Raw genomic sequence first — 12,446 nt, forward strand, 5'->3', positions numbered from 1 at the left:
GGCTAATCTATGGGCAGGTGATAATGTTCTCTGGTCATAACGAGTATTTGCTTTCTGATGGGCATGGCTCAGGCACACTTGTGCTCACTAAGCCCACCTACATACCCTTGCCCATACTCCTTGAATCCAATCTTCTAGTCTTATTTCTTCCAGGTCCGTGAAGCCATTCACTTTGCTAAACTTGATATATATCCATACCTCGGGCCATCTCTCCCTCTAAATGATTAACAATCATACTGTTTCTCAGATCTCCCCACTGGATGGATTTTCTTCATTATTGCCCTTAAGGTCCACCCAACACATCAGGCTGACCCATCTTTTTAAGAGTTTGTGTGTTTTCTTCTTCCATGAGTTAATCAGAATGTGAGAGAAGCACCATAAGATAGAGGTACTAACATGAGGTCAGTGATATGAGACTCTGGGACAGCTCTTTACGAAATAAGCTCATACCTCCTGGATCTGCTTAAGTCTAGTTCCGAATGTCTCACTCCCACCACACAGAACATTGCTCCTACATCCTACAATGGGAGCACAGGTAGTACCCAGTTCACAAGGGGCAGATCTAGGCCCAGAGTCATTCTGTGTCTCATCATCAGGGGTTTAGTCTCTAACTAGGGCCCAGTATCACACTGGGATGATGCAGGAGCCACCAGTACATTTCAGAACCCTAAAGGTCTGCACTGAAACAATCCTACCTGAATTTGCTGAAGCCTCCACAGGGCAGCATTGTTTCTCACCATGGATACGTACAGGCCCATTGTTTAATCTCATGTACCCAAGGGCTGGCAACACAGGAACTTTGGAAATGTTCCTCTTCCTTGGGCTCTATTTGACACACTCTGCTTCTCCATTAATGGTTACATATACACACACACACACACACACACACACACACACATATATATATATATACACGATATTTTTGATAAATATGATATATGACTTTCATATATATTTATGACATATATATGACTTTTATATACATAAAGTCTGAATGGTATATGCATCAGAAATATAGTTCAAATCACAGCAATTATTTATGTACATAGATGAAGAAGGTCTTGTTTGTGTATGTATATGTATGTGCTATATTCCTGATTTCCCCCATTATTTGTCATTGAACCAACATATGTTAAAGGTGGGGCAACCATATGTGCCAGTTTACACCTGTTACTCCATTGTAATTATCAGCACCTCTTTCATTTGCAAAATATCCCTTTAAATGACCCAAGTTTTAGGATATCAGAATTAACATATCCTTTTTGATATAGTAAAAGAAAACAACAACTACAAACTCAGAATGTCACGGCTGGAAGGAAATTTAGGAAACAATTTGAAATCTCTTGCTTCACAGATGGAGGCATCTAAATAAAACTGCTTGTTAATCTCAGAGTCACTAGAAAACCATAAGCCTTTTAGACTATAATTCTATACCAACTCTTTCCTCACCCCATAAGATTCTCCACTGTAAGAATAAAGAAATAAAAAACAAATGAACAAAATTACAAACAATAAACACAGTGCCTTGTTTATGAAGGTACTCAATGAACATATAGGGAGTGAAGGGGTGTAGAACCTGGAGCTATTGACTTCTAGAATCACATTTATAAACCTTCATGTACTTTTAACTTTAAACCTGAACAAAGGGTAAGTTATAAGTTGAGATTTTTTACTTCTGTATCTTTCAGTTCAAATGGCATGGCTACTACGCATGCAGTAATAATCTCTAAAATATGTTCAAGTGCATAGTGGTGTCTAGTATTCTGAGACACATAGATAATGGCCCCTGTGGTCCAGTCTGCATGTTGCCACTTTGATCTAAACAGAAATCTGGCATCAACATTATAATTAAACAGTTACACATCTTTACTAAATCTTTGGTGTGAATGGAAAAAGTGATGAGCTGTGTAAATGCATTTTTAATCCATAGAAAAATATTTTTTAAAACATTCCGCTATCTATTAACATTATCATTTTACTCACAGTAACAACAGCTTCTGCTTTCAAAAGCTGTCTCCTTCAATTGCTACCTTATAACAATGACAATGAATATTTCTCTCTGGAAAATCCACTGCCCTGCTAAACACACACAATCTCTTATGAATTCCCTACCTTACTCTCACTAAAGTTCTATTTTTAAAACAGATTTTCTAGCTTGTCTCTAACTCTTTCTCATTCTCCAAGACTCCAATAGGTAGGCACAGGAAGTTGAAAAGAAAAGACTGAATATTCAAATACTAATAAGCTTAGGCCGCTTACACATTAAAGTTCTTTTGGCACTTACAGCCATCCATCCACTTGCACTTTGCTACCTACAAAAATAAAAGGCAAATCATATAAAATATGTCTCCAAAGGAGACAGGTGATTGCTAAGGCCTACTTGAGAAGTATCTAATGCTCTATGGTTCTTGACATTTCAACTGTAAAGACTGACATTCTTGATACTTGATGAAATATTCATACAGATCTCTGGAAATAACCTGATAGTGTACTTTTTGCCTTTATGGTTTGTTTCATCTTACCTTGTTTAAATATTTCAAAAATACATGCTTTTTCTCTTTAGGAAAATTGCAAGTTCCTGGAGGTTATTATGACCCTCTGAACCTTCCATAATGTGAAACACACTACTAAGTATAACATGTTTGAAACACAGACTATTAAATAACATGAAGAGAAAATGAGACTGAAAAAAAAAAAAAAAAACCCAAATGACTCTTGAAGAGTAAAAAGAAATAACTGAACACGAAATGAGTCATAGAGAAACTGAAAGGGAAATAGCCAAAGCTGCTTTACAGCTTTCACATATAATGCATGAAACACTAGAAAGATTATTAAATAGGTAAATGTTTTTTAAACTTCATTACTTACACCCCTGGGGCTGTCATGGCTAGAAGGACAGCGAGGGTGCTGGGCAACAGGGAAACCAAGTAAGCAAACTGGCATCGGACCCTTTTCCTTATTCTAGCCATCCATCCACCTGCTCTAACTGAATCTCCCTAATTAATACTGGAATTCTCAGTACAGAGCTGTAAACAGTTTCTACTGCTAAAAAATAAAGCTAGGTTTAAGACTACCAAAATAGAACCTAGTTCAAAGAGGAAAAAGTTTAGCATCTACTTAAAGCCTCTATTTAAAAGTAGTTTCAAAGCCTGATGACGATGTATTCAAGGGGGGGAATTCCAACATGGGGAAAACTTTGCTCTGAGTCTGTGAGTTACAGAGACTTGTCTTGTTTATCGTCTTGTCCTACCACAGTCCTTTGTCCATAGAAAGGGTTCCATGTAGGCCTGTTAACTGAATGAAAGATTTGCTTGAAGACTGCAATTCTTAGATTTTCCTGAAATTCGAGATAAAGTCAAAATATAAGCTAACCCCAAAGTAGAATGCTGAGCTCTGCCCCAGTTAAAATGGATACGTGCAATACATAAATGAGTCACTGTTGAGTCTTCTAACCTTATATGGTTGAGATCTGTAGCCCTAGTTTGGTTATGTCTTCCTCAAGGATAGAGAAAGATTTGAAATGTATCTTCATATGGCATCTCTTACTGTGATGGTTAATATTACGTGTCAACTTAGCTAGACCACAGGGTGTCAGATATTTGGTGCAATGTGATTGCTGGTGTTTCTATAAGGGTGTTTTGGATGAGATTAACATTTAAATCTATTGACTGAGTAAAGCAGACTGTCCTCCCTACATTGCGTGGGCTTCATCCAATCAGTTGAAGGCTTGAATAGAGCAAAAAGGCTGACCATCCCCTGACCAAAAGAGAACTCCTCCTGCCAGGCTGACTTTGAGCTGGGACACCGGCTTTTCCTGGGTCTCAAGCCTGCTGGCCTTCGGACTAAAACTACACCATAGTCTTTCCTAGGTCTCCAGCTTGCTGACTCACCCTGAAGATCTGAGGATGAGTACACACACACATACACACCTTACTAGTTCTGTTTCTCTAGAGAATCCTGAGTAATACACTAACTATGTAGAGATTCCATCAGAAAGCTTTCTTTCTGCTTGGTGCAAAAGAAGTTGGGGGTGGTGGTGAGATGGAAACATCTAGAATATAGTTTAGGCTCTTCCATGAACTTTTATCTCTCCCACTACCTTTTACAAATACTCTGACTTCTTCAAAAGAAAAATAACCATAGAAATGCTCAGCTTGTCTAAGGGACATACACAAGAAATCTCTCGTCCTGAGGCCAAAGCGCCACATGTGAGCACCTAACTTATTAGAAGTGTAAACCCAGAATAATCAACTTTTAAAAATCTGGTTATGTGAATTCAAAAATTCCTGAAATTACGAAAAGTAATTATTGTAAGAAAGAGTGCCCAAGAGTAACAGTTAATTCATTTACAAGAATAGTAAGACCAAATAGCCTGATAAAAATTTATCTACCAAAGGATACATACCAATAAGAAAGACATTAAAATGTTATTTGAAATTGTTATTATCTAAGCAAATAGAAGTATTTTCCTACAATGAGCTGTACAATACCATTTTGTAGAATAAAAATGGCTACACAATTTAAATAGAGTCTTTTCGTAGTTATCACACTCTAAAACTACATGTGGGTGTACTCGCGTGGCAAGTTTAAGAGCCAAATGGCTTTCATTCGTTAAGCTAAATTAGACCTTAAGACAAACCTGAAAGAAGCCATAAAAATTTATCCATTAGGAAAAACAATTAAATATGAAATAGTCAATGAAGTGTAGACTCCATAAATGACCGGTGGGTGGCTTCATTTCATAAAGTGGCTGGGTGACACCATAAAACTGAACAAAATTCAACTACATGTCAAGTTTCACAGTATTTGCAACCCACAATTCAAACTGTCTGTGCTTTAACCCGTAGAGGGATAAAAACTGCAACGCATAAATCACAGGCTTTTTTAAAAATGCATTTTTGTAAATGACAACGTGGGTAATGTTGCAAATCCATGAGCCACTATTTCACTGGAGAAAGTGACTGGATATTCTGAGTGGTCATTGACTCTGATTTTCATGTGACATTAAAATAAGCAGCTGTTGTACTATGCACTCAAGGTTTCAAGTTTATATGCAAAGACTAAGCATTGGAACACGGTAACTACAGGGATTAGTTGTAATCACAGAATCTGTGTGTATCTGATAGACAGCCAGATTCTATCATTTAAATTTAGGTAGCTGCGTTAGAAAAACAATGAGGAATGATAAGTATGTCTTATTCCATCCTGAGAGTCTATTTGCTGCTCCTGATAAAGGTGATTTGGTGTTTATTTACTTCCACATAACATCTTCTTTACCCTTCAAAGTTTGTCAAACATGGTCATTTATTATTTTAATATGTTGAAGCTCCGTGTTCCATTTATGCTTAAAATGGTGGCGTGTTTATATGAAGTTTCTCCTAAATCCACGTATACTAATATATGTCTTTTTATTTTGGGTAGCCATGAAAATTACTCACTGTACCAGAAAGGCTACTAAGGCAAGAACATATGCTCACACTGTTACCCTTTTTCATTATTCATGCCCATACTTTTAGAAAGTGCAAACGTTTGTGAGTATCACCCCTTTGAATTCTCACTACTGCATCTGGAGTGCAGATGTCACCCAGTTCAGTTTCATAGGCCGACAGAATTCAAGAAGCTCTCAAAGTTCTGGCAGTAGTGCTCTTTGGGGAACACCGTAAGGCTTTCCAGGTATTCAAGGTTACTTTTGTATAGAATGGGTCTCTTTTCTTATTCGTAAAACACTCCTCAGATATAATTGTCCCAGAGCCCGACTAAACAAAATTAAAAATTCAGTCTCACTAGGCACATTTCAAGTGCTCGATAGCTACATGGCTGTCAGAGTAGTCAGTGCAGTACAGAACATTTCCATCATCGTGGAAAGTTCTAGTGAACAACATCGCTCTGGACAAATGGGAAGAAAATCAGTGAGAAGTAAAGTGACTTATTTGATGCCATATTGTTAGGAAGTGGCAGAATCAAGACATGTGCCGAGGTCTTGTGAATGCAAATCTTATTCTCTTTTTTAGTTTAATTTCTGGTGAGTATGATTTCTCTTAAGCAAGTATCCTTCAATAGGAGGACAAGATCGGAATCTCCCATCTGAGGGACTCATCTGTATGTAAATTCCACCCAGGTCAACAAAGAGCCAGTGCAAATATTTTGCTCAAGTGTGCACTTACCGGACAGCCTTGGCTACCATAATTGCTGGAATCTCAAACAACAAAACAAAATTCTTACGTATTTTCTATTCCTTTAACAAGTATTTAGCAGTGCTGATTATCCTTATTCATGCCAGGCACTATAATAAGAACTTTATAAATATTCACTCATTCTATATGCATAACAGCCCAAGGAAGTTGGTATTATTATGACCATCCTTATTTTTTAAATGAGGAAACTGAGACTCAGGGAAGATAAGTAATTTACCCAAAGTTATCCAGGTAGTGAGTAGCAGAGTTGGTACGAAGCCCAGGAGGTGCCCATGCTTTAAACTACTATGCTAGATAGACTCTCCATTAGGAACACAGCACAATCTCACTCTCACTAGAAATCACATCAAGAACATATATCTTGATACTATCAGCCTGAGGAAAAAAACAAAATAAAACCCTTCTGCTTTTGCAGACAAGGGTAAAGCTTGATGTCAGCCCTCTTATTCTTTACATTAAATTCCAACGAGCAGGAAGAAAGGGGGATTGTATGTTACTAGACCTCTTTAAAATTAGAGACGCTACTGCTAGTTATCCTAGATCAGTGCTGTCCAATAGACTCTCTGTGTCATGGTGATGTTCCAAAGCTGTGCTATTTAATTACAATGGTTACTAGCCATGTGTGACTACTGCACACTTAAAACGTGACTAAGGTGATGGAGAAACGAAATTTTAACTTTCAGTTCATTTTAACAAATTTTAACTTAAGTTTCAATGGCCACATGGAGCCAGCAGCGTCTGTATTTAATAGCAAAGACCTCGATGGTTCAATTAAGAGCCAAAGAGGGCCCCTTTTCTTCTTCTAAACCTTGTGCTTGCCTACTATGCCCTACATCAAAGAACGATAACGTATCTATTCAGTCATGCAGGTCAGAATGCTGAAGTTAATTCTGCATGCCTTACCTCCAGAGATAATCCATCACCAAACTCTGCTCGTCCTAAAACATCCCAAATGTTTGTACATTTCCCCATTTCCCCCCAACCACCATGGTCTAAGTCACCATCATTGTTAGCCCAGACAAACGCAACATCCCCTAAATTGTCTTCTCCCTCCACGCTTGCTTCCCTTTTTCGAAGTGTAATCATCTCATTCTCTTCATGCAATTTCAGTTGTTCTTGGGAAAAGACTACATTCCTGAGAGCTTGTTATATGCCAGGTATTATGCTAGATTCCAGGAATAGTACAATAAGAACATTGACAAGTTCCTCCTTTTCTGTGTCCCAGAAGGTCCTAACTAATCTGAAGTCTGAAGCCTGACTATCATTCCAAAATCACTGTCTCAGCTCTAAATACACCAGCTTTGTGAGAGAAGTCCATTTTTCTGTCCACTGGGAATTTGTAGTACCATATAATAAACGTATCTATGAGGTATGCTAGGTTAGAAAACTAAAGGAGATTACAAATAAATTATAGGCTCGGTTTTCTGACTGAAACACTATCAACATTCAGCTAAGATGAAAAATAACAACAATAATAGTTTTGATATAATGGGTGTCTACTGTGTATATGATTCTTTACATAAGTGGTAAGAGTGGTTTCCACACATTAAAGGCCTATGTACATATGCACCAGGCATTTTTCAATAGCTCATTTTAAACCTCACAATAACCTTGTGCATTTATTATTTAATCCCTTCTTTACAGTTGAGGAAACTGAATTATGGCAGTTAGTTAAATTGTGCCATGCCCATAGCTATTAAGTAGACTTGGGAGAGCCAGGTTTCAAACCCAGAGCTGCACTTACATACACACACACCCCAAATCCCATAGCCATAAGTGCTAGAGTCTCCTGATTGTTCACTTAATGACTACAGTAGCCCTGTAGGACAAATGATAATATTATTATCTAAAAAGTAGAAAAAAATTGAAAATTGAGAAATTGTGTAATTTTCTAAAAATCATAAGTACGTATCAAATGGCAGATAAAGAGGTTTTGGACTCAGGTTGATAATTATTCCAATTCCGTGTTTTTATCATCACAGCATGCACTCTCTCCTACTCAATCCACGTGAAATAAAGAATCCTGGCACAATGGAGAAATATGCTTCTGAATGAGCTTTGCCTTATGTGTTCCTGTGGGGCTATTGTAATAACCAAACAGCAAAATAAAACACATATTTCTATCGCCAGCTTGGTGATACTAAGCGCTCTACAGGACATCTCATTAAATGATACCAAGAATCTATAATGATGAACTTAATGGCACACAGCATCTGCCCTCAATACTAGGAGTTGGTAGGGCCAATGCACTCTTTCCATGATAAATAATATACAGCATGGTATTCCAACTGTCCATCAATGTTACATGAAGAAAAATGAACAGAAGAAATAACACTCATCAGGTTTGAGTCAACAGTGGAGTCCCAATGGGATATTTTTTTATGCATCACTTTTGGATCGTTAGGACTTAAGATTTTCCTCAGAGAAAGCAAACGAGAGATAGAAAGAAACACAAAGAGAAACAAAATGGAAGAGATAGAACAGTATAAAAAAATCTACAAAATTCATCATTTTGAGGTTTATTCAGTATCTACGAGACCTAAACAGGATAGCTGACTCCCTATTACTTTTCCCACTAATCAATGTTTCTTTAAGGTCATTGAAGATTTTCAGTGCGCCTTTATCTAAGAATGCAAATGTCAGTAGAAATCTCAAAAGTCATGTGCTTCAGCCAGGCCAAAATAAACAAGGAGTAAGATGAGGCTGGAGATGTTGGTAGACAGGAGCCCTTACTTGAGTTGTAGGCCATGTGAAGGGGAAACCTCGTCTGGTGATAAATTTTGAAAAAAGATCTCACCACATTCAACGGACAGGTTGGCTCACTGTGTGGTAAAATCCTACTGAACAGCTTTTTGTACAGTGAGGATATTTTTGAAATAGAATTTATATGAATATATTCTAGTTCTAGTTCATAATTCCTAGTATATACTTTTAACATTTTTTAAGTGGCACTCCTGTAGCATTATTGGTTTGAAATAATATGAACCTTTTTGAATGTAATAGTCACAAAACGCTTTAAGATAAGGTGCAAGGTCAGAAAATTAAGTATCTTCCTCATTTCTTTCAAACTAGGTATATTGCTTAGAAAACCCATTTAACAGTATATGGTAATATTTAAGTCAGGATGTAGAACATGTCTCTGAAATGTAACTCTGTGCAGCAACTAGGCTTTCAACCTGGGATTTCAAAGTATCTTACTATTTTTTTGCATATATAAGAATATACTGCATTCAAGAAATAGATTTAAGACTAGATAGATAGACAGATAGACAGATAGATACACTTATCATAGGTCTGTAATATAGCTCTAAAAATGAAGAATATAGAATATTTGAAATATATAGTACTGAACAAAACAGTGTCTTCACTGACATAAAATATTTTATCATCATGAATTTAGTATATGTACGATATTTACAAACACTAATATCTAAGAGAAAGCATTCACATTCTCTAAAAGAAGTGCTAGCAAGACTTTTATTTAAACTTTCTATGTCCCAAATTCTATTACATTTTCCCTACTAAAGGGCTTGGTTCATATGTTTATATTTTCTTTACAAGATTGTTCCTCTGCCTGGTACACACAAATATTTATGTCTTATATAAAACCTAAGGACATCTTAAAGTTAATTGTTATAAATTATTCTTATCCTTTCTTTTAGACTCCCAAAATTATATTCAAGGAAGTTTCTCTACTTCCTCACCCCTGGGACCAATGAAGAAAAATATATAGAGAGAAATGAAGCAGGAGGAAAAGAGAAAAATACATGATATAAATCAAACTAATTTTGTCCTGGGGAGTTTTATGGACCATGAGGTTCATTGTCACTGAAATACTTCATTTCTTTAAAACTTTTGTACCATAATAAGTTTTCAAACATCATACTATAATGTAGAAAAGTATATGTTTTGATAAAACCAAACACCCTAGGGCCACCCAAGCCTCCCATCTAAACATATATGTGTGCACACCATCATATAATATGGTATGTGTAGCTGCCATGGAGCTTCAACGCCACAAGTTCCATCATTTCTTCTATTAACTAATATATTTCAATGTTGACTAAGCAAAGCAACCTTTTTTTTTTAAACATCTTTATTGGAGTATAATTGCTTTACAATGGTGTGTTAGTTTCTGCTTTATAACAAAGTGAATCAGTTATACATATACATATATCCCCATATCTCTTCCCTCTTGCATCTCCCTCCCTCCCACCCTCCCTATTCCACTCCTCTAGGTGGTCACAACGCACTGAGCTGATCTCCCTGTGCTATGCAGCTGCTTCCCACTAGCTATCTATTTTACATTTGGTAGTGTATATATGTCCATGACACTCTCTCACTTTGTCCCAGCTTACCCTTCCCCCTCCCCATATCCTCAAGTCGATGCTCTAGTAGGTCTGCATCTTTATTCCTGTCTTGCCCCTAGGTTCTTCATGACCATTTTTTGTTTGTTTTTTAGATTCCATATATATGTGTTAGCATACGGTATTTGTTTTTCTCTTTCTGACTTACTTCACTCTGTATGACAGACTCTAGGTCCATCCACCTCACTACAAATCACTCAATTTCGTTTCTTTTTATGGCTGAGTAATATTCCATTGTACATATGTGCCACATCTTCTTTATCCATTCATCTGTTGATGGACACTTAGGTTGCCTCCATGTCCTGGCTATTGTAAATAGAGCTGCAATGAACATTGTGGTGCATGACTCTTTTTGAATTATGTTTTTCTCAGGGTATATGCCCAGTAGTGGGATTGCTGGGTCATATGGTAGTTCTATTTTTAGTTTTTTAAAGAACCTCCATACTCTTCTCCATAGTAGCTGTATCAGTTTGCATTCCCACCAACAGTGCAAGAGGGTTCCCTTTTCTCCTCACCTTCTCCAGCATTTATTGTTTGTAAATTTTTTGATCATGGCCATTCTGACCAGTGTGAGGTGATACCTCAGAATGGGAGAAAATATTTGCAAATGAAGCAACTGACAAAGGATTAATCTCCAAAATTTACAAGCAGTTCATGCAGCTCAATATCAAAAAAACAAACAACCCAATCCAAAAATGGGCAGAAGACGTAAATACACATTTCTCCAAAGAAGATATACAGATTGCCAACAAACACATGAAAGAATGCTCAACATCATTAATCATTAGAGAAATGCAAATCAAAACTACAAAGCAAACTTTTGAAGTAGTACAAAATCTGAAGAAAATACTCAATGTAAACAAAATACGTGGCAACACTAAAACAAGCTATAAAAATTTTATAAGTGGTAGTTTAGCAAGACCTACATAACTTGCCTGCATGCAACCCAAGGTGAAGGACTGTAAAGCCTATGGCATTATAAACACAGGCAAAAATACACATAAACACACACACACACAGACACACACACACACAGACACACACACACACACCCCTTCTATGTATTTAGGATCTCTGAGCTGTCTTCAACATGTACTCTTCCTTTTCTCTCCATTGCACTAACTCTACCAGTTGTCTTTTCCTCCCCATCCTTCAAGGAGGCTAGATCAAAGAACTGGGCTAGGGCTTCCCCGGTGGCGCAGTGGTTGAGAGTCCGCCTGCCGATGCAGGGGACACGGGTTCGTGCCCCGGTCCGGGAAGATCCCACATGCCACGGAGCGGCTGGGCCTGTGAGCCATGGCCGCTAAGCCTGTGTGTCCGGAGCCTGTGCTCCGCAACAGGAGAGGCCACAACAGTGAGAGTCCCGCATACCACAAAAAAAAAAAAAAAAAGAACTGGGCTACTTTATAATGCCACTAGGTATCACGATTATAGAATCATTTAGTAATCTTCTCAGAAGCGAGGTGTTATACTGATACTTGGTAAGCAGGACCTCCCCCTCTTCCCTTCCCAACACGGACCTCCCCCTCTTCCCTTCCCAACACATAATTCCAGCATAGCACTCAAGGGGTTATACATTAACGTTGTCTCCTTGATACTCCTGCTGGAAATCTGCACATTTATAACATTTTTAATCAGATTATGTGAGTCTGCAATGTGAACCATGGATCTTTTTCTTTTTTATTTATATTTTAATTGAAGAATTGTTAATTTATAATGTGTTAATTTCTCGTGTACAGGAAAGTGATGTAGTTATACATATACGTATATATTCTTTTTCAGATTCTTTTCCATTATAGGTTATTACAAGATATTGAGTATATTTCCCTGAGCTATACAGTAGGTCATTGTTGTTTACCTGTTTTATATATAGTAGTGTGTAGCA

General features: G+C 37.3%; 1 protein-coding gene across 13 annotated transcripts in view; it reads right to left on the reverse strand.

Annotated features, from left to right (window-relative positions):
- INPP4B (inositol polyphosphate-4-phosphatase type II B) overlaps positions 1-12,446 on the reverse strand; it is a 737,042-nt gene that overhangs the window by 171,154 nt on the left and 553,442 nt on the right. The window lies entirely within an intron of this gene.

This window comes from Kogia breviceps, chromosome 6 (genome assembly GCF_026419965.1).
Source record: "Kogia breviceps isolate mKogBre1 chromosome 6, mKogBre1 haplotype 1, whole genome shotgun sequence".
Lineage (NCBI taxonomy): Eukaryota > Metazoa > Chordata > Mammalia > Artiodactyla > Physeteridae > Kogia > Kogia breviceps.